This window comes from Dreissena polymorpha, chromosome 7 (assembly GCF_020536995.1).
Source record: "Dreissena polymorpha isolate Duluth1 chromosome 7, UMN_Dpol_1.0, whole genome shotgun sequence".
In the NCBI taxonomy this organism is placed as follows: domain Eukaryota; kingdom Metazoa; phylum Mollusca; class Bivalvia; order Myida; family Dreissenidae; genus Dreissena; species Dreissena polymorpha.
Window position 1 is genome coordinate 71,156,709 of NC_068361.1, and position 24,931 is coordinate 71,181,639.

Genomic DNA, 24,931 nt, shown 5'->3' on the forward strand with positions numbered 1-24,931 from the left:
AGTGGGCACTTCCAGATATGATGTCAAGGGTGGAGTAACGGACAGTGGGCAATTATAGATATGATGTTGAGGGTGGAGTAACGGACAGTGGGCACTTACAGATATGATGTCGAGGGTGGAGTAACGGACAGTGGGCACTTACAGATATGATGTCGAGGGTGGAGTAATGGACAGTCGGCACTTACAGATATGATGTCAAGGGTGGAGTAATAAACAGAGGGCACTTACAGATATGATGTCAAGGGTGGAGTAACGGACAGTGGGCACTTACAGATATGATGTTGAGGGTGGAGTAACGGACAGAGGGCACTTACTGATAAGATGTCGCGGGTGGAGTAATATACAGTTGGCACTTACAGATATGATGTCAAGGGTGGAGTAATATACAGTGGGCACTTACAGATATGATGTGAAAGGGTGGAGTTATATACAGTGGGCACTTACAGATATGATGTCGAGGGTGGAGTAACGGACAGTGGGCACTTACAGATATGATGTCAAGGGTGGAGTAATGGACAGTGGGCACTTACAGATATGATGTCGAGGGTAGATTAACGGACAGTGGGCACTTACAGATATGATGTCGAGGGTGTTATCACAGACTTTGCGTATCTCGGAGTTCTTGTCATGCATCAGGTCTATCAGATAGGCAGGGGCTTCTAAGAGCGGTTCAGGAAATATATCAATAATATCATAATGACACAATACAAAAATCCAAAGTTAAAAAAATCCAAAATTAAACAAGACTCTTGTCAAGCAATATAAGTCCCCTACTGGCTCCACCATTGTCAGAAATTCCACCATTTTCAGACTTAATTTTTTTATATATTTGTTGCCATAGCAACCAGAATTTTTGACGTAGGAACACAATGAAATGACATGCATAATGTCCATATTGCCATCTATTCATGTTTCAAGTTTCATGAAAAAATATTAAGAACTTCAATAGTTTTCGCAGGATCCAGAAAACCACCATTTCAGCAGTATGTTTAGTCTATTTGTTGCCATAGCAACCATAATTTTTGACGTAACGAAATGAAATGAAGTGCATAATGTCCATATTGACATCTATCCATGTTCCAAGTTTCATGAAAACAATATTAAGAACTTTTAAAGTTATTGCAGGATCCAGATAAGTGTGACGGACGGACTGACGGACGGACTGACAGATGGAGCGCAAACCATAAGTCCCCTCCGGTGAAACCGGTAGGGGACTAAAAATATTGTTTTTATTCTAACCATACAAGCAACCTTTAAAAACAACACAAAGTCTAAGTCCTATCAACAATTTAAAATATGAAAAAAAAATTGAAAGAAACCTCAATAAAATGCTTCCTCATCAATCTGAGCTAATAAAACATTTAAAAACCACACATTTCATTCAGGACTTCTACACAACAAATAATGTTGAAGCGGAACTAAAAGGATACGTGTGTCTTTAATGATGACTTCACGCGTTGACTCATGGAATATCATCTGATAGAACACATACACTATCTGGCAAACCATCTCATCGTCTTCTTGCTTGGCTGAAATACAAGGGTATTTAAAATATAAATAGGTCTGATCTCATTACACATCTAAACTTTGAAATACAAATTTATGTTTCCAGTTTTCAAAACAGGGCTTTTGGGCTGATTTTGTAACAGTTCTTCGGTCATGTTACCAATTGCAAAAAGTTGCTTTTCCCATAATACTCTAAACATGTGCAAATTGATAGTTTTACCTCAGATGTTTGAAATAAGATCATATATAAAGGGATTTGAAGATGTAAAATATACTTTACTGATGTGATTATGTTGTTTTGAAACATTAATTTCTTCATTTTGCAACTATTAAACAACACTAACCCCTTTGATTAGGAACAGGGATAACATAAAAAACATGAACACAATTATTCAGTTATTTGGAATTTTTGGGAGTTCTTTATAAACCAAAAATATGTGCTGCAGTTGAAACATTTTTTTTTCATTCTTAAGACTGTTGAACAGCCTGTACCCCCTTACCATTGAGGAGCTCAATGAGACTGTGTATGATGTTGGACTCTGCCAACATCTTGGCACTGATGTCGTCATTGCAGACTGTTCCCACCAGAATGATCACCTGCAGAACCAGGTCATCCTCAGCAGCACCTGAAAAACAAAACATGTTTCATTACTTGTCTGTAGAAAGAGTCAACAGTAACATTAATGTTTTTATGCTTTGTTTTTTTTTGTGAGGGGGGGGGGGGGGTCCAAGTTCTACAATAGAATTAATGTTGGGGGGGTGGCAAGATCTACAATAAAATGACATTTTCCAAAATATATTAAGAAATCATACAGAATTGCTAATATTATTAAAGCTAGAGTAGGAGAGAATTTTTTGTTACTTTTATAACAGAACACCAACTAACATAAAATAATAACAAGAGCACAAACATAACGGGTGCCAACGTTGGCTGCGAGTGAAGTTTTGAATAAATGAAAACTTGTCAGAATTTTTTTTTTAGAGGTCACAGTGACCTTGACCTTTGACCAAGTGACCCTAACACTGGTGTGGTGAGTAGAACTCATCAAGTTGCATCTACATATGAAGTTTCAAAGTTGCAGGTGGAAGCTATTTGATTTTAGAGCAAAATGTCAAGGTTTTAGCACGACACCGGCGGTAGGCGAGCTGGCTATGACAATACATCGGGTTTCCGAAAACAGCCGAGCTAAAAAAAAAGGATCTCAGCCTTAGAACTATCAATGCAAAGCATAAGATGTTTTAAAGAGGTTTGACCGCATAGCTACGCGTAATTATTGTCATGACTGTTGTAATCAGGATTCTGGCTGGACCTAAATTTCTTTGCGACAACCAATTTTCATGTGTATGCATGCCAAAACTCGGGGATTTCACTGACTCAATAAGAAGTTGTTGCGACTACATTTTGCCACTTTGAAAAACTGCAATACCATTTAACAAGAACAAGAGATAGGTTTGTCAGAAACACAATGCCCCTTATTGCGCCGCTTTGAAGCCATAAATTTGACCTTTGACCTTGAATGATGACCTTGACTTTTCACCACTCAAAACGTGCAGCTCCATGAGATACACATGTATGCCAAATATCAAGTTGCTATCTTCAATATTAAAAAAGTTATGACCAAACTTTAACGAAGGTTAAAGTTTCAGGAAAGAAAAATACAATATTTGACCTTTGACCTTGAAGGATGACCTTGACTTTTCACCACTCAAAATGTGAAGCTCCGTGAGATACACGGCATGCCAAATATGAAGTTGCTATCTTCAATTATGCAAAAGTTATCAAACTTTAACCAAGGTTTAAGATTTTGGACACACAATCAATGAATGAATGACAGACACACAGACAGGCCAAAAACAATATACCCCCGATCTTTCGATCCGGGGCATAAAAACAATAAACTATAATATCCTCATAATTAGACCCACCTGGCTGCAGCCTCTTTTTGATCCAGGGTACGAGCTGGTACTCCTTGAGGATGAGCTCATAGTCCAGGTCTGGTATGGTGAGGTTGCCCAGCACCCCAAGGCACTCCAGGGCAAAGTCGTCTCCTCTGGACTGAGAACAGCCTCTGCCAGGTCACTGATGTAGTCCTGGAAAAGTTTTTCAACAAACAATTCTTAGAATTTATGATGATCATACTTAGACAAATGAAAACATAATTCAGCAGGTGAATATATAGAGGCTAAATACAGTGATAATGCCATAGAACAAACTGTTAAAAGCAATGAATGTTACACATATAGGTGTCAAATTCCATGCTAGACTTTACATTTAAGTAGTTATAAAACATAAAAGTTTTAAGTGTATTCTTCATTTTTAGACATTTTTAATTCTTTCTAAGAATCGGTGGGTGAATACGGGCCCTGGTTTTCAGGAAATAACGCAAGATGCACACAATATACTGTGGGCGGCTAATGGCTAAAGGTTGTAGGGAAGAGCAAGGAAAAATGTTAAACCCATAACAGCCTTTAAGAGCTTTGTCACAAACATGCGTTATACCCCCGCACAAGTTTGTCAGCTATCTTCAAGGGCAAATAACTATGGAATTTGTAAGACACTGGCGATGAAGTGTCTTTTAAATCTACACTTCATGGTTGTAATATATTTGAAGTTTCAATGAGTAATATTGAATAAGTTCGCTCAACAAACAGAGAACATTTTATGCTTCTGCCATAAACATTGCTAACATCAAGGGCAGATAACACAGGAAAGTGTGGATCATTAAGAAAGAAAAAAATGTCTAGAACATCTATACTCCATGATGATGGCATATTGTAAGTTTTAATTAAATCCTTTGCAAAATGAAGAAGCAGTTTAATCAAACATCAAACATAAAAAAGTTTCTCAAAAACACTTATGTAGAAACTACTAGGCATAGTATGCAAAGCATGAAATGAGTCGCGTTCTGAGAAAACTGGGCTTAATGCATGTCAGCAGTCCGCACAGGCTAATCAGGGACGACACTTTCCGCCTAAATTGGATTTTTGCTAAGAAGAGACTTCATATAAACGAAAAATGTCATAAAAGTGGAAAGTGTCGTCCCTGATTAGCCTGTGCGGACTGCACAGGCTAACAAGGGACGACACTTTACGCACATGCATTATGCCCAGTTTTCTCAGAACGCGACCCAAATGATCCAAGACATAGTGCTTACAATGAACAGGTTCTTGGTAGGGCCATCATGCTCTGATATGTTTCTGATCATCTTCATCAGTAGGGAATCTCGGAACTTGAACGACCTCTTCATCAACATCTTCAAACCCTGAATGAAATGAATGAAGATCTTTATATGTGTTATCAATTATGTGGTATTTAATTTTGTCAATTATTAAAATCAATAGAATATTTGTAGTGATTTACCTCTCGTGGCATTTTTTGTTCTTCAATTTAATTACTGTAAATGAAAATGTAAGCAACAAAAACACACAATAAGGTTTTATTAAAATAGAATTAGCAACATGTATGCAGACAGTAAGGCACTGATCACACCATTATAATAATATTTTTTGTGTGGAAATAGTCATAACATCAGAATCCACAGAGTTTTGTGCCCTGTTAAATAACTCAAAAAACAAATTCTGCTAAAATATCAGAAATGAAGCAATTGCCTGTTTATTGTTACATGAAAATGTTTCCAGTTGCAATATTTCCCCCATTATCAGCACTTGAAAAACAACAACATCATCAAATAAAATTACACAAAATAATGGTTGACGTAGCGTAGAAATGATGGGGTCCCCCTAGCAACAGGGAGGTCGCAGGTTCCATCCCCCACTGTGGCAGCCTTCTTTAGATCTCCAGCAAAGATGCCAAGTACTGATTCTACCCAGAAAATGGACTCAAGAGCATTTTAATAAGCCTTAGGCTTTTGATGCAATCTAACAAAAATAATTAGGTTTCTAATAGAATTACCTGGCCCTCGCATATGATTTGGGCAGTGCGTTTGTTCGCCGCCAGGTTTATACACAGTGACAGCAGCTCGATGTCTGGATTCTCAGGAGATTCCAGCATCATTCGCATCACCATGGGGATACAGTCTGTGTAGGTGAACATGGACTTGGACTTGTCATCCATGGAGATGTGGTAGAGGATACACAGCACTATGAGTTTGTGGTTTTCATTGTCTGGAATATAAGAGTTAAGGATACACAACATTTAATGATGGTGGGTTTTATAGTACGGAATAAGCGAACAATCCTGTAAGACAATACACAACACTTTAATGAGATGATCTTCATTCATTTGTTTGAAATACAGAAAGAAACTAGTAAAAACCTTATCAAAATAAGTTATATCATTGAAGTTTGAGCATTAAACATCATTTAAACAGAACAAACCCCTTATAAATGGCAACTAGTCATTACCGCTAAAGGTACAAAATATTATGGTGATATTGTGCATTTTGACATTGTTAACATAGCTAAAAATTGTGTATTTTTGGAGTAGAAACAAAAACTGGATGTTGAATGATTCATGTTTACTTTTTTTTAAATTCACTCTTGTATCTATAAATATGGTTCACAATTGTTACTAGTTTAAACTTTTGATAAATAATTTCATATAAAGCCTTATATTTTCTCACATATTTTTGATGATTCAAGCTACAAATACTTACTGAGCAGCGACACAAGTTTTGGAAGCAACCCAAACTTGATCATCTTGCTGCGCATGTCGGGGTCAAAGGAGAGGTTGAGGAGGAGACGTAATGTGATGTTCAGGAGGTCCTCATGTTCACACGGTACCAGCTTCGTCAACTTCTCAATGATGTTCAACTCTGCCTGTTAGTTTGAAAAGTAAAAAGTCGTGATTCCTTATTTCATAAAAAACATTCGGAAATTCAACTCTGCCCATTTGCTTGAAAAAAAAACACACACAAACAAAGCAAATCTTTTTTCCATTACATATATAAGGACAAAACCTACAACAACAAGAGCTGTCACCATAGGATGATTTATGCCCCCCCTATAAACACTTGATAGAAGTTTTTTCAAAACTTAAACGCAGATTTCGAAACCTAAATGCGGACCCTTAATTCAGGGTCAAGGTCACAGGGGTCAAATTTTGTGTGCTTATGGAAAGGCCTTGTCCATTAACACATGCATACCAAATACGAAGGTTATATCTCAAGGGACATAGAAGTTATGAGCATTTTTCAAAACCTAAACACAGATTTTGAAACCTTAACGCGGACCCTTAGTTCAAGGTCAAGGTCACAGGGGTCAAAAGTTTTGTGCGTATGGAAAGGCCTTGTCCATATACACATGAATACCAAATATGAAAGCTATAGCTCAAGGGACAAAGAAGTAATGAGCATTTTTCGAAAACTAAACACAGATTTCGAAACCTTAGCGCGGACCCTTAGTTCAAGGTCAAGGTCACAGGGGTCATTTTTTTATGCGTATTGAAAGGCCTTGTCCATTTACACATGCATACCAAATATGAAGGTTATATCTCAAGGGACATAGAAATTAAACCTAAACGCAGATTTTGAAACCTAAACGCGGACCCTAAGTTCAAGGTCAAGGTCACAAGGGTCAAATTTTGTGTGCGTATGGAAGGCCGTGCCCATTTACACATGCATACCAAATATGAAGGTTATATCTCAAGGGACATAGAAGTTATGAGCATTTTTTGAAACCTAAACACAGATTTTGAAACCTAATCGTGGACCCTAAGTTCAAGGTCAAGGTCACAAGGGTCAACATTTTTGTGTGTATGGAAAGGCCTTGTCCATATACACATGCATACCAAATATGAAGGTTATAGCTCAAGGGACATAGAAGTTATGAGCTTTTTTCAAAACCTAATCGCAGATTTCGAAACCTAAGCGCGGACCCTAAGTTCAAGGTCAAGGTCACAGGGGTCAAAATTTGTGTGCTTATGGAAAGGCCTTGTCCATATACACATGCATGCCAAATATGAAATTGCTATCTGAAGCGACATAGAAGTTATGAGCATTTTTCGAAACCTAAACTCAAAGTGTGACGGACAGACGGACCGACAGTCCAATCGCTATATGCCCTCCTTCAGGGGCATAAAAATAATCTAGGTAGTGACAATAAGATATATTGAAGCCAAGACAACAAATGGGTCAAATTGATCACAGCTGACCTATAAATTCTACCAAAATTATCTTAAAGTCATTATGACAATGATAATTTACAATACTCTCTGAAAGTGTAACATTTTTTCAATTTAAGGCTTTAAAGGGACTGTCAACCGTGACGAAAAAAGAAAAAGTTTTAAAATACCGCATTTTTTACAATTATTAGTTGACATTGATTTAAATATCACAACTGGTATATTACATTACTTGAAAAAATAAAATTTCGCGATGTGAAATCGAAAGTCGATTGATCATTTTATATATAAAATATATACAATTCACTACGTATGCACAATTTGCATTCCTGGGTTTACCACGTGACGATGATGATAAATCTACTTGTGCTATTTATAGGTAACTGGAAGTTTACCTGGTAGGCATACCCAGTAAAATTTATTACTGAATGTACTGAAAATATGAAAACCTAACAACCTTTGTCAAGTAATGTAATATACCAGACGTGATATTTTAATCAATATAAACTAATAATTGTAAAAAATACGGTATTTTAGAACTTTTTTTTTTCGTCAATCGCGGTTGACAGTCCCTTTAATTGTCATACATAAATTATATAGAGAGACTTGACTAAAAGTTTTTGAATGCCCCATTATAATATTGGCTATTTTATGCTTGTTAAACATTTATTTGTTTCAGTAAAAAATATAATATTATGTCCCATTGACAACATCATTCTTTAATTACAGAATTGAACAATCATTGAAAGGAAAAGCATTAATGAACAGTTCAAATGACAGTCATTTTAATTTCTTCAACACAACCCCACCATAAAAATTACATGTAAATTGTACTCCAAGCTCACCATTTCAGTCTTGTTCTCCACAAAGATGGAGAGTTTCTTGAAAAAGGAGACCACCAGAATGAGCAGCTCAAAGTTGTCCCGCTCCAGTGACTTGACCAGCATCTTGATTGCGTTTTTGTTCTTCATCTTCATCTCAACCTTCAGGTCCTCTGCCAGGTTCAACAGAAGGTAATAGGCCACTGGAACAAAGAGGAATAGGTTTCCATAGAAGGTAATAGGTCACTGGGGCAATGAGCAATAAGGTCAATAGGAGGTAATAGGTCAATAAAACACAGCAATAGGTTCAAAAGGAGGTAGTAGGCCACTGGATCACAGAGCAATAGGTTAAATAGGAGGTAATAGGCCACTGGAACACAGAGCAAAAGGTTAAATAGGAGGAAATAGGACACTAGACCACAGAGCAATATGTTAACAGGAGGTAATAAGCCACTAGGACACAGAGCAAAATGTTAAATAGCAGGTAATAGGCCACTATAACACAGAGCAATATGTTCAATAGGAGGTAATAGGCCGCTACAACATGAACATCGAAGCAATTAGGTTTAATAGGATGTTATAGGATGGCAACTGAAACACACAGCAACAGGAGGTAATACGCAACTTAAACACGCAGCGATAGGAGGTAATAGGGCAATGAAACACAGAGAAATATGTCACTGAAATACAGAGCATGAGGTTTAATATGAGGTAATATGCCACTGAAACACAGAGCAATTTGTTCAATAATAGTGAGCTATAGGCCACTGAAACACAGAAAACTAGTTCAATGATCTCCAACAATGAAACATGTCAGAAGTTTCTATTGAATACTTGAAGTAGAAACAGTTCTATGTAGTGCTAAGTTAGCATTAAGCAGAGTATAATGTGGACACCGACGTTTGGATAAGTTGAAAAGCTTGGACTATCCAGTGAATACGCTAGCAAAAATGGCTTGATACAACATAAAGAGAAAAAATAGTATCCGCATTACAAAAACGCATGTACCTTTTATATGAAAAAAATCAAAATAGTTCAACGCTACACATTTTGACTTATATATGTAGACAGTGATGGTAAAGTAATGTCAAAACACATGAAACTACAAAGAACAAGGCTATTGTCAAGCAATATGGTCCCCTACCGGCTCCACCATTGTCAGAAATTCTACCATTTACAGAATATTTTTTTGATTACCATAGCAACCACAATTTTTGACATAGGAACTAAAATGAAATGACGTGCATAATGTCCATATTGCCATCTATCCATGTTTCAAGTTTCATGAAAATATAAAGAACTTTTAAAGTTATCGCAGGATCCAGAAAAGTGTGACAGACTCACAGGCGCACAGAGCGCAAACCATAGGTCCCCTCCGGTGAAACCGGTAGGGGACAACAAATGCCCAAAGACTTGTCACAAAGACACTAAGGCTACAACGGCTACCTCTCAGAAGCTGTTCCTGTTTCTTCACTAGACCATCAAACTTCTTGAAACTTTTCTCATACTCCTCTTTCATTTTCTTGCTGGATTTCTCTGCATCTGGTACACTGGGAGTTAAGGAAATAATCATGTGGTGGTACAAGTTACATTGTATCATTTCTAAGAGCATCGGATCATTTTGGGTAAACATTGAATTTTGGAATAGGTAGTTAACATTTTGTACGAAAATTATAAATAATCATTATCAAGACAGTCACACAAAAAAGTACAAAAAATGAAACCAATAATAGTTTACATAAACATTTAAGGACAAAATACATTTTTACAAAATGAATGTATACATGATTGATGTGCTAATCTTGTTATAAAACATTGGTAAATTTGTTGCCATCAAAATACTACCAATACCAGCATGGGTCCCAGGCCATATGCATTATTAATTTATAAACAAATGTGTTGACACTGGTCGCTATAGTTAGGTCACTTTGAAAGTATTACACATTTGGGTATGGGTTTAATGTTTGTATACCGAATAGATGAGTGTCCATAATATAAGGATTGGAGACTATAGAAAGATACAAGAAAACAATAGATCTTTAAAAAAGATCCACACTAGCAGAATGGTCTTACAATAAAGGTGGTTATTTCAAGGAAGTTTGATATATGCCATGGTATTTTAACATAACTAACCCTTATCTGTTAATATGGTAATATTCTATATACAATGTACAGTGAACATTGGGCCTAAAAATAACACCCATGTTTTCTAATCAAGCATTTAAGCTGTTTTCTAATCATACATTTAAGCTCACAATAGGTACATATTTCTCAAAATGCATATAACAAATCAATATTGAGCACTTAATTATCAAATTAAATCGTCAATTACAACTTTTTAAAATTTAAAGCCCAACACATTTGTTCTGTTTAATCAAATGAGTGTCATGTGAGGGTTTAGAGATATATTTATAATGGGCATTGGCCCACTTGAAGGGTAATGTGAATTAAATTCCTTTTGGTGCAATATTTACTTTACCCCTACACTGCCTATGTTATTCATGAATTATAAGATACAAATTGTTTAAAGATAACATCATATGCATTAAAGGATATCAGCTTTCTTTTTCTTCTCCAGTTCCTCCTTCCACAGGTCGTATTTCTTGAGCTCGTGTTCTACAATTGTCATGCACAGTGCTCCGATCTTGAAGTGCAGGATCACACCTGAAACATTTCAGTTAAGTTTTAATTACTAATGTATAAACGGAGGAACTAGTTTTCTGTGTTGTTCTATGTTGTTACCTTACAAAATATTACATACAGTTTTCATGGTGCATTTAACTTCTCAGTGATAAAACATGTATTTAACAATTTATTTATTGTTTGTTGCTCTGATGCGTTGGCTTCAAAACACCACAAAATTATCGGTTCAGAACTAGCCACACATCAAAATAGAAAAAATTAGTGGACAAAACACCATTATAACTTTTTTTGTATGTTTTATAGATTTTTTCACTGTTTTAAACAGTATTTCAGACATATTAGAGGCATTAGTTGGCTTTCCCTGGAATAGCTGGTGTACCAGTTCTAAGTGCACATACCGGTACTGATGACAGTAACTGATAATAGCCCTACTTGAATCAGATATAGAGGGAGAATGGCTGTAAACAAAATTTCTTATTATACCTCACTTTTATTCACAATGCTAAACTCCCATAGGCCATCGTGACATAGAAATACTGTCAGACCCAGCGGAAAAAAATTTACTGTCCAAAAAATACTGTTGCCCGCTACCTTAGCAAGCAAGTGCCACCAGCGGGAAAAGATTTACTGTTAAAAAATGCTGTCTCCCGCTACCTAAGCAATCACGTGCAGAATGGTAAAAAAATATACTGTCCCATTCGCGTATGCGCAGTACGCAGTTTTGCATTTCCGTTGTATTTGGATAATTAAAATATCGATTGCAGCTGAAACTGTGCTGTAGAATAGATTAATGCCATTATTTAAGCTTTGACAGGAGTCATAAAAAAATCAATTTAGTATACTAGTAAACGACATGCTTACCTCAATGGCAACTTTAATCAAATGCTAAAAACAATAAAGTTACAACGATATAAACTTCCAGTGTCTGTTCTTAAGGTGTTATGCATGACAAACACACAATCCGAAATACGTTTTGGATTCATTCGATGCTTTAAACAAATATTTTACTGTTAAAAAACCACCACGTCCATATTGTTACCCAAAATGTTTCGTCACCGAAATGACGTCATACAAATACGTCATAAATTGTGTAATCAAGCGATGAAAATAAAATACAGAAAGCTGGTTCGGTAATATATTTGTAAAAAAATAATTGAAGAAAATTGATGGGATAAATCGATTACTAGGTCGGTTCCGAATAAAGCAAAGTTCATTATGCTCGGCCCGAAAATCTGAACCACTCAACATATTAATGGTTGTTCATTGCTGAAATTAAATACAATTATTGAATATTAAAATTGTTCATGGTTCATATAAATTGTTCATGTTTGAATTGTTTGTTCGATTAATAAAATAAATATTACATGTCTGACAGGGTGACAGTAAATTTGTCAACTTTCGGAAAAATACTGTCAACCTTGGCTTTGCCTCGGTTGACAGTATTTCCTCAAGTTGACAAATTTAATGTCACCCTGTCAGACATGTAATATTTATATAATGGCCAATCCCCCAAAAAGATTTGCGGCTGGGCAAGGAACAAACCAGTGATTGCTAGATTTTTTGTCCAGCGCTCATCCAACTGAACTAACAGGCAAGGCCCACAATTATAATACAAATAGTTTGATTGTAAAACCTAGTATTTTTCAATTTAAAATATGCCAACCAAAACATGGAAAACAGTTTATTTTGATTGATCTATTGAGCTTAAAATAATGAAATATTAATATGGGATACATAAATTTAATCTATAAATCAACTCCCTCATGTTTCCCTGCTTACTCTGCCATTCTCCCAACAAGCCAAAGGCTACATAGTCTTCCGAAATTGTGTGCGAGGGGACAGCCTCAGGGCTTTTGCTGCCGATCCCCACTGTCGCAAATTGCAACAAATTTTCGAAAGTGGCAACAAATTTTTCATTGTGGCGAATTTCATTAATGACACCTTATTTGTACATGGTGCTAATCTGTTTTATGATAAATCTCATTTAGTATATTACTGGTGCATATTTGTTCACCACATGGCATGCTAACAAGCCCTTATAGGGAATTGTTTGTTATCAAAAGAGATTGACATGGTGTGAAAGATTATCTTCGACATAACAGCATCTGTTTTACGCTTGTTAGACACAATTACAAATCAATTGAAACACGCATTAGCACTTATATTTTTTAATCTTCTGAAATGTTTAATGATTTTGTTTGAAATATAGTGATTTTTTTATTCAAAATACCAATTCACAATTTTAAGTTAAGGATATTTTTTAATATTTGAAAATGTGGTTTCCTTTTTTCTAAAACAAGGCTAAATTACAGCATAGAATTTTGTGTTTGCTTTTTATTTGATTTCTATCTTAGTGTCTGTCCTTTATCTTGATTAATTTTACCAAGAAAATGGGACATACAGTTGTTATTTCAACAAATACATATCTTGTTTGAAACTAGAATTTAGCACTGTGCAGGTCAAGTGTTATTACGATATTGTCATATATTTTCGCGACCCTGAGTTGAAATAAAGTGTTGTAAATACATATCTCCTATTATTAACAATTATAAAGTTGAGTTTCAATAACAAGAATGTAATTTATGCTACTTCATGGTGACAATCATGCTTATTGACTCTTGAAATGTGTCAATATATAGAGAATAACAGGTTACTGTCCCATCTTTTTTTAATATATCAGGCGAGGCTTAGAATAATTTATTCGTGCCGAGCCTAATATATTACAAAACGGTGGGACAGTAACCTGTTATTCTGTTTATCATACCACATTTTCCTAAAAATCTGAAAAACAATCCATTTTTTGTATTTAAAATGTACGGAATCCCCGCTAATTTTGCTGATCCGGCTTTTACACGTTGACATACATGTAGCAACGGCATTCGTAAAGACAAAGAATAAATCGCTTATTTTAAACATCGTATAGAGACAAACAGTTGCTTGCACTGCGATCGGGAAAAGTACACCTGCTGTAATTATAAACGTCTTGAATTGGAGATCAGGAATGGACTGCATTGACAAATTTAATCGAAGAACACACTTCAACAAATAGTTTGGAAACGCCATTTTGGAGATGTGTATTGAAATTGACATTTTGATGATGTTGTCAATAATGACATAAGCGTGTTAAATCGTTTGTTTAAATAGTTGAGGATTAGCATACAGTTATCATTTGTCTTGGCTTTCTGTGCAACACTTGCGAGTGCAATGACTATATTGATATTTAAGATTTAATGTCAAATTGATGACGTCATTTTAATTCTGTAGTGCGGGCTGTGGTGATTTAAAAACAAAAAAGGTTTTTGTGATATATGACTTTAAACTAGAATAAAATATGTACGTTTTTGGTATCAAATTGTTTGTTTTGTTGAACCTGATTCACCTTGATAGAAATTGTTGACATTATTGCAAATCCCACGTTACTACAAACATGGACTGATATAAAAATTTCCTGTTGACCATGATATAAAAAATATATCAGGCAACATTATATCAGGCAGATATCAATGCGGTGGTATGATAAAAATTATTGTTATTACAATATCATAAATTTTATTACTATGGACAAATATTGGCAAAACTATGACAATTTAGTAGCTATAAAAGAACTTTCAATGACAAATGGAAGTATGATAACTTACATGCAAAAATGTTATTATTTATACAAAAATAAAGCTTATTAAGAGTAAAGTTAATCTTGAAATTTAATATGTGTTTATATACTTGTAAAAGTAACAATAGAGTCAAAGACATAAATGGAATACTGTCAGGATAATTACAATAAGTAAATATCTGTTTTACATTAATGCAATTGACTTAATAAAAAGGGTCTGATATGGTCACATCTAAAGTTTGTTTACGTGCCGAAAAAGTGGCGAAAACAATTTTTGACCCAGTGAAACCCCTGAGCCCTGTTTCTTCAACTGGAACAGTGTCTTAATTGGTGACATCTATTGGATTATTAGGTAATCCAATATACATTTGGAATGGGGCAATTTAAGTACATTTCTGAAAACCATCCTAAGTTTTACTAACCATAGAACTGTGTGAAGCTGGAGAAGCAGAAGAAGATGTAGATGATGTTGGTGGCGAGCTCAGAGCTCTTCTTCCAGTCATCACGTAAGACACGGGCCAGAGCACTCACCACTGTCTCTGTGAACCAGAAATATTGGGATAAAATTAACAAAATAGCAGGGCTCAACATTAACTTTTGAAGCCACTTGTCCAGTCGAACAAGTAGACCCTAATTTCACTTGTCCTGACCAAAAAGCAACTTGTCCTGACCATTATATCTTATTCTGCTCAGTACTTTGCAAAATAATGAAATAATACAAAATGCTCAAATCATAAAGACTTGAATCGTTCAAAATACATGTAAACATAATTGTAGGCAATTTCAATACAAAAAGAACTGACTAGAATAACAGGAAAACTCAAGATTATTGATTTTTAAACATTATACATGACAAAAACTTGTGTGTTGCCAACATCAAACAAAAAATGTTAAAAGTGATGTATAGTACAGTACTTAACTGATATTTAAAAAAAAAACTAAATCATTCTAAACATAGAGAGGACGTCACTACGTTATTGTCTGTAAGATCGGTGTGTACCGGTGTCGTAAAATGCATATTCTTTACAAGGGAGAAAATTCTTGTTATCTTGGCAAAGAAAAAAATATTAACGGTTGCTTCCCTTGTGAATAGTACAGTGTAGTACACATGGAACTATCGGAATATCTCGGGCTTCGACGATTAAACGTAAACAAAATATGTTCGGAAAAATTGAGTGATATCTCCACAGAAATAATGGCTTGAAAGGCATTTTTTCTAAGTTATACGATTATAATGACCACTTGTCCCGTCGGACTAGCAAAATCTTTATTTACTTGTCCGGACTAACAATTTGGTTGTCCCGGACAGTCGGACTACCTTTAATGTCGAGCCCTGAAAATAGCCATAAAACATATACAAACAAATTGTAGAAAAGTCTATAAACTAATTAAGGAGTCATGATCTTTTAACAGTGTTACGGTTGTGATGCTTTAATCTTTTTGTAGAAAATTGTACATACAATAAAATGCTATTTAATAATGGCAGATTTTTTTTCTGTCTATGAAAAGAAAAATCTGGAATGTCTTATTGGTTTTTGAACCATTTTCAAGATTTTTATGCTTTAAGACTTATTGCATGTCAACAACAAATTAAACTAAAACAATCAGTGGTGGACAGTTAAGTATAATCTGAAATTAAAGGGTTGTTCAGAAATTATTGACAATTTTTGTAATAAGGTTTCAAGTTAAAACTAACACTACCGAACACATCACACATACATCGACTAACAGGCCATGTATGAAATAAAATTGGACTTGTAAGCTAATAAGAGACTAAACCACCTTGTAAGTAAATGCATATAGGTCGCCGCATCATATTGCATATATTGTCCATCTAGCAACCTGGAGATCACAGATTTGATTTCCACTGTTGGGGTGTTCTTTAGATCTACGTCCAAAGACACCAAATACTGGTTCTACCCAAAAACTGACTAAAAGGCATTTCAAAAAGCTTTAGGCTTTTAATGCAATCGACCTAGAATAAATAACACAATTAACTGTAACTCCAATATAATGCAGATTATAAGGTCAAAGACAGCGTTATAAACTGATTCCTGTTATTAGTCCTGAGCCCATTATTCTTAAATTGTTGTCATAGGTTGTCATTCACCAATACATGCATATAAACCACACTGTATTGAAAACTGAATTCTGTAAAACATTATGCTTTTCTAATGTGCATATATACCTGATAATCCAATATAATAACATGAAATAAAAAAACAATTCTGGCAATTTATGACGATAAATGTAATCAAGAATTTCATAAACACAAACATAAACCATTTTTAGATGTGTAAAGTGTACAGTGCATCATGGAACAGCCGTTTGATGGGGCACTGTTCATATCTAATTATAACAACAATTTTTTTTACAAATCTATGTGTGAGATTAAATTTATATTGAATGCGCTACGATACAAAGCAATGTTTTATTGCATCATACACAGTCAAGCAAAAAAATGCTTCCCAGGGTTTTTGAAAAATTGTTTGAAAATGAAAGTGAATTTTTGTTTACAATTACCCTGTGTTTGGATGTAACTAATCATCTTGATAACTTAATTAATTTCTCTTTACCTGTTACGTTTTTAATTTTTGTATTTTAGCAGACAGTATTAAAATTCATATTGTCTACACTCACAAATAGGTGATACATGTCTCATAAAACTTGTCAAAGCTGTCAATCATTTCAAAGATCGATAGCACATACATAGTAACAGCAAAAGAGCGTGAAACACTGATAGACACATGCTATTTTCACACCTTTATTTGCATCAAACAATAGATAATCATACTTACAATGCCCCTGTCATGGTAAGTCTAATTGATTATGTTTGAGAAATCAGCACAACAGATGCTGCCATATTTGAATTTCAACAAAATGCTTGAGACCAAAATGGAAGACTGAAGAATAAACAGGAGCCAAGATCCACCCGCGTTATATTGGAATCTGTTATAACAGAGCGCATTATAACTAATTAAAAGTGTAAATAATAGTAAACACTGATACCATTAGAGAAGAGTTCCTCAAGGTTGTCAGGGTTACGTGACAGCTGTAGCAGCAGTGCAGAGCCCCTTATCTTCTCTGCCACATCCTCGTATAGTAGTTCCAGGTACTCATCAAGGTCATTGATGTTGGCAGTCTCGTTAATCTCCGTGGCGTCATACGTTGGCACTTCTGGGGTCTCGTGGAGCTCTGTCTTGCCTGAAGCTATAGGTTACATGCAAGGTTAGCTATATTAATGTATTTCTATTAATATAAATTATTTAACATTTTTTCACAGGAAAAGAAGAACAAGACAAGCGATGTGTTTATGAAACACTATGTTCCCATATATTTGACCTTTGACCTTGAAGGATGACCTTGACCTTTTATCACTCAAAATGTGCAGCTCCATGGGATACCCATGCATGCCAAATATCAAGTTGCTATCTTCAATATTTCAAAAGTTATTGCAAAAGTGTACATTAAATGAACGAATTTGACCCATATATTTGACCTTTGACCTTGAAGGATGACCTTGACCTTGACTTTTCACCACTCAAAATATGCAGCTCAATGAGATACACATGCATGCCAAATATGAAGTTACTATCTTCAATATTGCAAAAGTTATGTTAAAGCAAATGTTAAAGTTGGAGCAAACAAACACACAAACCAACCAACAAACCAACCAACAGACAGGGCAAAAACAATATGTTCCCCACTATAGTGGTGGGGGACATAAAAATGCTACGCTAAAAGTTAGCTTCATGCATGTATTTCAATTATTATACTAAACATATCAGTTATTCTACATGAAAAGTAGAACAAGACAAGAGATGTGTTTGTCAGAAACACAATGCCCGCTATTGCGCATCTTTGAAGCCATATATTTGACCTTTGACCTTGATGGATGACCTTGACCTTTCACCACTCAAAATGTGCAGCTCCGTGAGGAGTAAGTAAGAGATTGAATGGAGAAATGAATTTTTATTTTTTATTTTTGACCTTTGACCTTGAAGGATGACCTTGACCTTTCACCACTCAAAATGTTCAGCTCCAGGAGATACACATGCATGCCAAATATCAAGTTGCTATCTTCAAAATATTTAAAAAGTTATGGCCAATGTTAAAGTTTTCGGATGGAATATTTGACATTTGACCTTGAAGGATGACCTTGACCTTCACCTTTCACCACTCAAAATGTTCTGCTCCAGGAGATACACATGCATGCCAAATATCAAGTTGCTATCTTCAATAGTGAAAAAGTTATGGCCAATGTTAAAGTTTTCGGACGGAATATTTGACATTTGACCTTGATGGATGACCTTGACCTTTCACCACTCAAAATGTTCAGCTCCAGAAGATACACATGCATGCCAAATATTTAGTTGCTATCTTCAATAGTGAAAAAGTTATGGCCAATGTTAAAGTTTTCAGATGGACGGACAGACGCCATATATTAGACATTTGACCTTGAAGGATGACCTTGACCTTCACCTTTCACCACTCAAAATGTGCAGCTCCATGAGATGCAAATGCATGCCAAATATCAAGTTGCTATGTTAAATATTGAACAAGAGGGCCAAAAGGCCCTAGTACGCTCACCTGAGAGGAGTCGGTTCATTCAATCTTTACCAAACATCAAACTTGACCTAGATATTGTCCAGACAAACATCCTGGTCAAGTTTCATCATTATTGAACCAAAACTCTGGCGTATGGAGTGTTTTTGTTTTTGTAAGATTTGACCTGGTGACCTATATTTTGAGTTGACCCCCCTTACCAAACATCAAACTTTGCTTACAAAAATAAATATTATTTCCAAGATTCATAAAACCTGAAACAAAATTGTGACCTCTAGAGTGTTTACAAGGATTTTGTATAATATAATGAAAATTTGGACAATCTAAGGGCAATAATTATGGCATAAATTATGTGATTTTGCTCATTATCAAACTTGACTGAGATCTTTCAGCAACTTTGATAAAGAATGCTTGAGAAAAGTGAATGCTAGAGTGTTTACAAACCAAATGTGGACGGGCAGACGGCGGACAAAGACCAATCCTTAAACCTCACCTGAGCAATCAGGTGAGCTAAAATGTGTGTTTCACCGATCTGAGCCATTTTCCAACTTGTCAACGAAATCAATGAAACCAATGTATTGACTAAGTTTAACGATGATTAGGCAAATAATGTGACTTCTATAGTGTTCGTTCACAAAGTTTCTCTCTAGTCACATAAGGAAAACTGCCCCACACCCCTGGCAGCCATGTTTTTTGACCGATTGGGACCATTTGTGAACTCATCTGAGATATATATATAAAACCAATCTTTTCACCAAGTTTCATGATGATTGGGCAAAAAATGTGACTTCTAGAGTGTTCACAAGCTTTTTTTACTATGTATAAATATAAGAAAACTCCCCCCCCCCCCCCGGCAACCATGTTATTCAACTGACCGAAACCATTTTCAAACTCAACTCTCATATCAAAGAAACAAATGTTCTGACCAAATTTCATGAAAATTGGGCAAAAAATGTAACTTCCAGAGTGTTCACATGTTTTCACTATATACATATAGAGAAAAATGCCCCGCCCACTGGCAGCCATGTTTTTTCACCGATCTGGACCAAATTCGAACTCGTCCAAGATATCAATAAAACCAATGTTTTGACAAACTTTCATAATGATTGGGCAAAAATTGTGACTTCTAGAGTGTTTACAAGGTTTCTCTATAGCCAAATAAGGAAAACTGCCCCGCCCACTGGCGGCCATGTTTTTCAACGGACCGGAACCACTTTTGAACTCAACCAACATATCATTAAGACAAACATTTTGACAAAGTTACATGAAGATTGGGCATGAAATGTGACTTCCACAGTGCTTACAAGTTTTTTATTTTTTTTTGACCTAGTGACCTAGTTTTTGACCTGGCACGACCCAGTTTCGAACTCAACCAAGATTTCATTGGGACCAAGCTTCTGACCAAGTTTCATGAAGATTGGCCAATAAATGTGGCCTCTAGAGTGTTTACGAACAAATGTGGACGGACGGAAAGACGACGGACAAAGACCGGTCACAAAAGCTCACCTGAGCAATCAGGTGAGCTAAAAAGTTATGACCATTAAACAAGTGTGAGCAACCATGGTCAATACTGGGGCATGATCTTTAACAAATTATATCACATACGCGTAGAGTTAAGAAATATTCAAATTGGTAGAGTAATGTTGGGAGTTGGGTGTGGGATAATATCCTAACGTCAGCCTTTACTGAGTTCACTAAAGCTCCTCAATTAAGAGTGGATCTTTGAAGTTCAGAACTATTTGGGCAATGTTGGCATTGAAGGGGCCAAATCAGCTGAAAGCATAAAAATAACACCAAATGTCAAAATGTAAGTTTCAAACCCCGCAGTGTCCAAGTGGTCAGTTAAAATGTTAAAATTTTTAAAATGTCCAAAATGTTAACTAAGAATAACAAAATTAACTAAGAGAGTAACTAATCCAAACCATTTTAAAGAGTTCTTTAAAGTCGTTTTTTTGTTTTTGTTGAAATTGGGGGCTGGTATACGAAGACACTTTGCCAATGGAAAAAATTATATATTTTTCCTGAATGGGACCTAAAATAATATATAATATTGAAAACACTTTTATTCTAAATTTTGAAGTATTTGTTAGCAAAACAACAACACTTATTTCCCAAATTTAGAAAAACTGTCACAATTTATCCCGATCCAATGGGACCTAGCCCCATTCCCAAAATGCTGAAAAAATTCACTGCATACAAAATGTTTATATATATTTTTCACACTTTGACAGCTGCTTTAAAGACTTGAAATTTCACTATACTTTGTGAATGGAGTCTAGGATTATCAAGGTCCACATTGTCTTATACGTTAAACAAACACACTTGTTTGTGATTTTGGTTTTTAAATCCACTTTTAGATAGTAAACCTATTAAAACTTAAAATAAATGGCTGCAGAAATATATCCTCTGTACAGTTGGTCATATAAATGACGTATGTCAAAACAAAGAGCATATAGCATTTTTAACGCCTTTGAATTTGATTGTTTTTTTTATCAAATTAACCAGGAATAAATGTGTACATAGTTTTGTGCACTAGCAATTTTAAATATATATATATAGATCATATCAAATAAAAGTTTTAAATAAAACAATTACCTGGTAATATTTAAACAATTCCCTTTAATCAGTACAGAAATATTTCCCCAATAAAATTAACCTAGGAAAAATATAATAAGTTGCCTTTGATTTGAAAACAACCAGAATAGTTGATTTCAAAATGATGTCATAGCGCAAATTATACACACTTAATATAAACATCCAGATAATAAGGTTTACGTTCAGCTTCAGAATGACTAGAAGGGTAGGGATGCTTTTAAAAGTGTAGAGTCTAGATACAAATTTTTATAAGTAGCATTTTTCTTTTATTGCATTTTTGTTTTGTCTATCAACAAATGTAAACATGAGATCTTTATCATTATAATGGTAAAGCAGAACAAATTAATATAAGAATTAAGGATTGCTCAGCAAACTGCTAATTTCAATGACTGGTTCCCTGTACCTTTACTTGGCCCGGTCTCCTTTCTATTCTGCAGATAATACAGCAGTTGTTCTACCTCCGGCAGCTTACTGGGATGGATCAGCTTGCACTTGTCTATGATCTCCTTGGCCAGTGCACCAAGGTCACTGTTGGGATTGAGGCTCTTCACTCGAATGCTGCAAATTTTTATTGAATGTCAATTGTCTATAAAAAATGTCAGAGCAATGTAGACTGCTTCTATCTTGCACAAATCAAATTCTATGGAACTTATGAGTGAAAACTAATTAAAGATAAATGTAGTCTTTGAATACTAGATTTTTACTAAAAAATAAAGTGTGTGAAATTTTATATGTGTTTATCTTAAAATTGTGTTCTGAGTGATGGAATGGAAAAGTTATACTGACAGATTTTATACAGGTTAATACCTTGATGAACATCTATTTCTGAATAAACGTGGAGATTATACCGTCGAAATAAAGACTTAATTTGACAAGTAACAAAGTTACCCAGTCTCTGAGGGGTTGTACAATACCTTTTGGCATCATAATAATATGAAGATTTGAAACTGACATACTAATATTTTCCAAAGTACAGACTTAATACAATTATTTTCCAATTCATTAGTTTTCAAGTCTGATAATTTCAAAATTGATAATAATGAAAATATATATTACATGGATATTTACTTGCAGATTAGTTTTAAATTACTGGTTATCACATCAGCATAATGAATGGAAATTTAATTATCTGGCATTTGGTCATTTGTAACATCTGCCAAATTCAGTTTTTTTCTTATGGAAACAACAGTATGCATGCAACCAGACCATAGGTAAATCTGGATGTACATACTACATGTTACAAATATTAAAACAATAAAAAACCTCATAACCATGTTACTGCAAATTGATTTTTTTATAGCAGAAACAAAATGAATGAAAATATATCATTTATTACTCTAAGACAAAGCTAGTACTACCATATATAATATAATATTAAATACATTCAAATATCAACAAAAGCTGTGCACAAAACTGCAGTAAATTATGTTATAATTTTTATTTAACAGCAACAGTAAAGAGATCATGCTCAACACTAAAGTAAGTACTGTAGATACATTATAAAGTCATCACAATGCTATTATGGATACTAAGCTGCTTACATTTTCTGGCATTCCTTTCTTTCTCCCAGCATGGGGTCCCCCAACTCCCCCAGGATTGTGGCCTCCAGTTCATAGTTGACCACCAGGGCCTTCTCTGTAGGGTGCACATCAATACTCCCTCCTTTCACCTTCCTGCAGTGACAAGAAAACTAAGACTTTCAAATTCAACACATTTTGAAACCCACATCCAGGTGTCAAAAGTTAAAAAAAAGTTGCTTGTTTCATGCCAGCAATGTTTTTTCCTTCCTCATTTATATAAAGTACCTGCCAAGTGCACTTTCCCAATTAGGGGAAAATAACAAAATTCCCAATTGCCATCTGCAAAAAATCCAAAACGAGGGAAAGTTGCACCAATTTGGCTTTAAATTTGGGCTATTGGCAAGTGAACAAATTATAGTGATTAGTTGTGTGCAACAACTATTACCTTGCTTGATTTACCGTAATTACTCTAAGTTTTCAGACACTAAGTTTTCGGACACACTCTTTTTTAGCAAAAAATTTTTTTTTTCGAGACTCTAAATTTTCGGACATACGGGTTTTCGTCCATAATTTATGTCTCTTAATTTTCGGACAGTATATTTTACCGCGCTTTTCTACAGCTTTCGGCCCTGTTTTCGCACATCTTTTGACACTTCGATCATGTATTTTTACAACGGGATTAAGGTCATAAAACCTGCAGATTCATGCCTGAGGGCCATTACATTGGGTAAATAACCATGTATACCGGTAGAAAAAAATGGATTTACCCAACAGCATTTGAAACAGTGTCGTCCTATTAAGGAAGCAGAATGTTTCTGTTTTTTACATTTTTGTTCTATATAATTTCTGGCAAAAATTAGCAAAGCTGTGAAGTTGTTTTAATTTGTTTAAGCGGAAAAAGATTTCACAAGAAAATTATTGTACATTGATTTATTGCATTTAATTCAATATAATTATAATTTTCAGTCACCTTAATTTTTGTTTCTAAATTTTCGGATACCTGTAATTTTTAAATATTTTTCTTTTGTAAATTTTCAGACACTAAAAAAGTTCATTATTTTTAAGAGTCCAAAAACATCGAGTAATTACGGTATTCAGTTTAATCAATCATGCAATTTTCATTTTAATCTTCTATTGATTTCAACTGCAAAGTTTGCTCTTTTTAACATAAAGGACTTAGTTTCTTTAAATAAAGTGAGTCACACCATTAGGAACTACAAAGAACAAGACTATTGCCAAGAAATGAAAGTCCCCTACCTATGCAGGATCCACCATTTTCAGCAATATTTGTAGTTTATTTGTTGCTGTAGCAACCAGAATTATTGAAATAGGAACACAATGAAATGACGTGCATAATCTCCATATTGTCATCTATCCATGTTTAAAGTTTCATAAAAAAATATGAAGAACTTTTAAAGTTATCGCAGGATGCACCATTTTCAGCAATAATTCTAGTCTATTTTTTGCCATAGCAACCAGAATTCTTGACATAAGAACAAAATGAAATGATGTGCATAATCTCCATATTGCCATCTGTCCATGTTTCAAGTAACGTGAAAAAATATGAAGAACTTTTAAAGTTATTGCA

At 34.9% G+C, this 24,931-nt stretch overlaps 1 protein-coding gene and 1 pseudogene across 2 annotated transcripts in view; one reads left to right on the plus strand and one right to left on the minus strand.

Annotated features, from left to right (window-relative positions):
* LOC127837315 (neurogenic locus Notch protein-like) overlaps positions 1 to 24,931 on the plus strand; it is a 516,941-nt gene that overhangs the window by 214,892 nt on the left and 277,118 nt on the right. The window lies entirely within an intron of this gene.
* Positions 1 to 24,931, minus strand: part of LOC127837316 (kinesin-associated protein 3-like) — a 45,370-nt pseudogene that overhangs the window by 12,504 nt on the left and 7,935 nt on the right.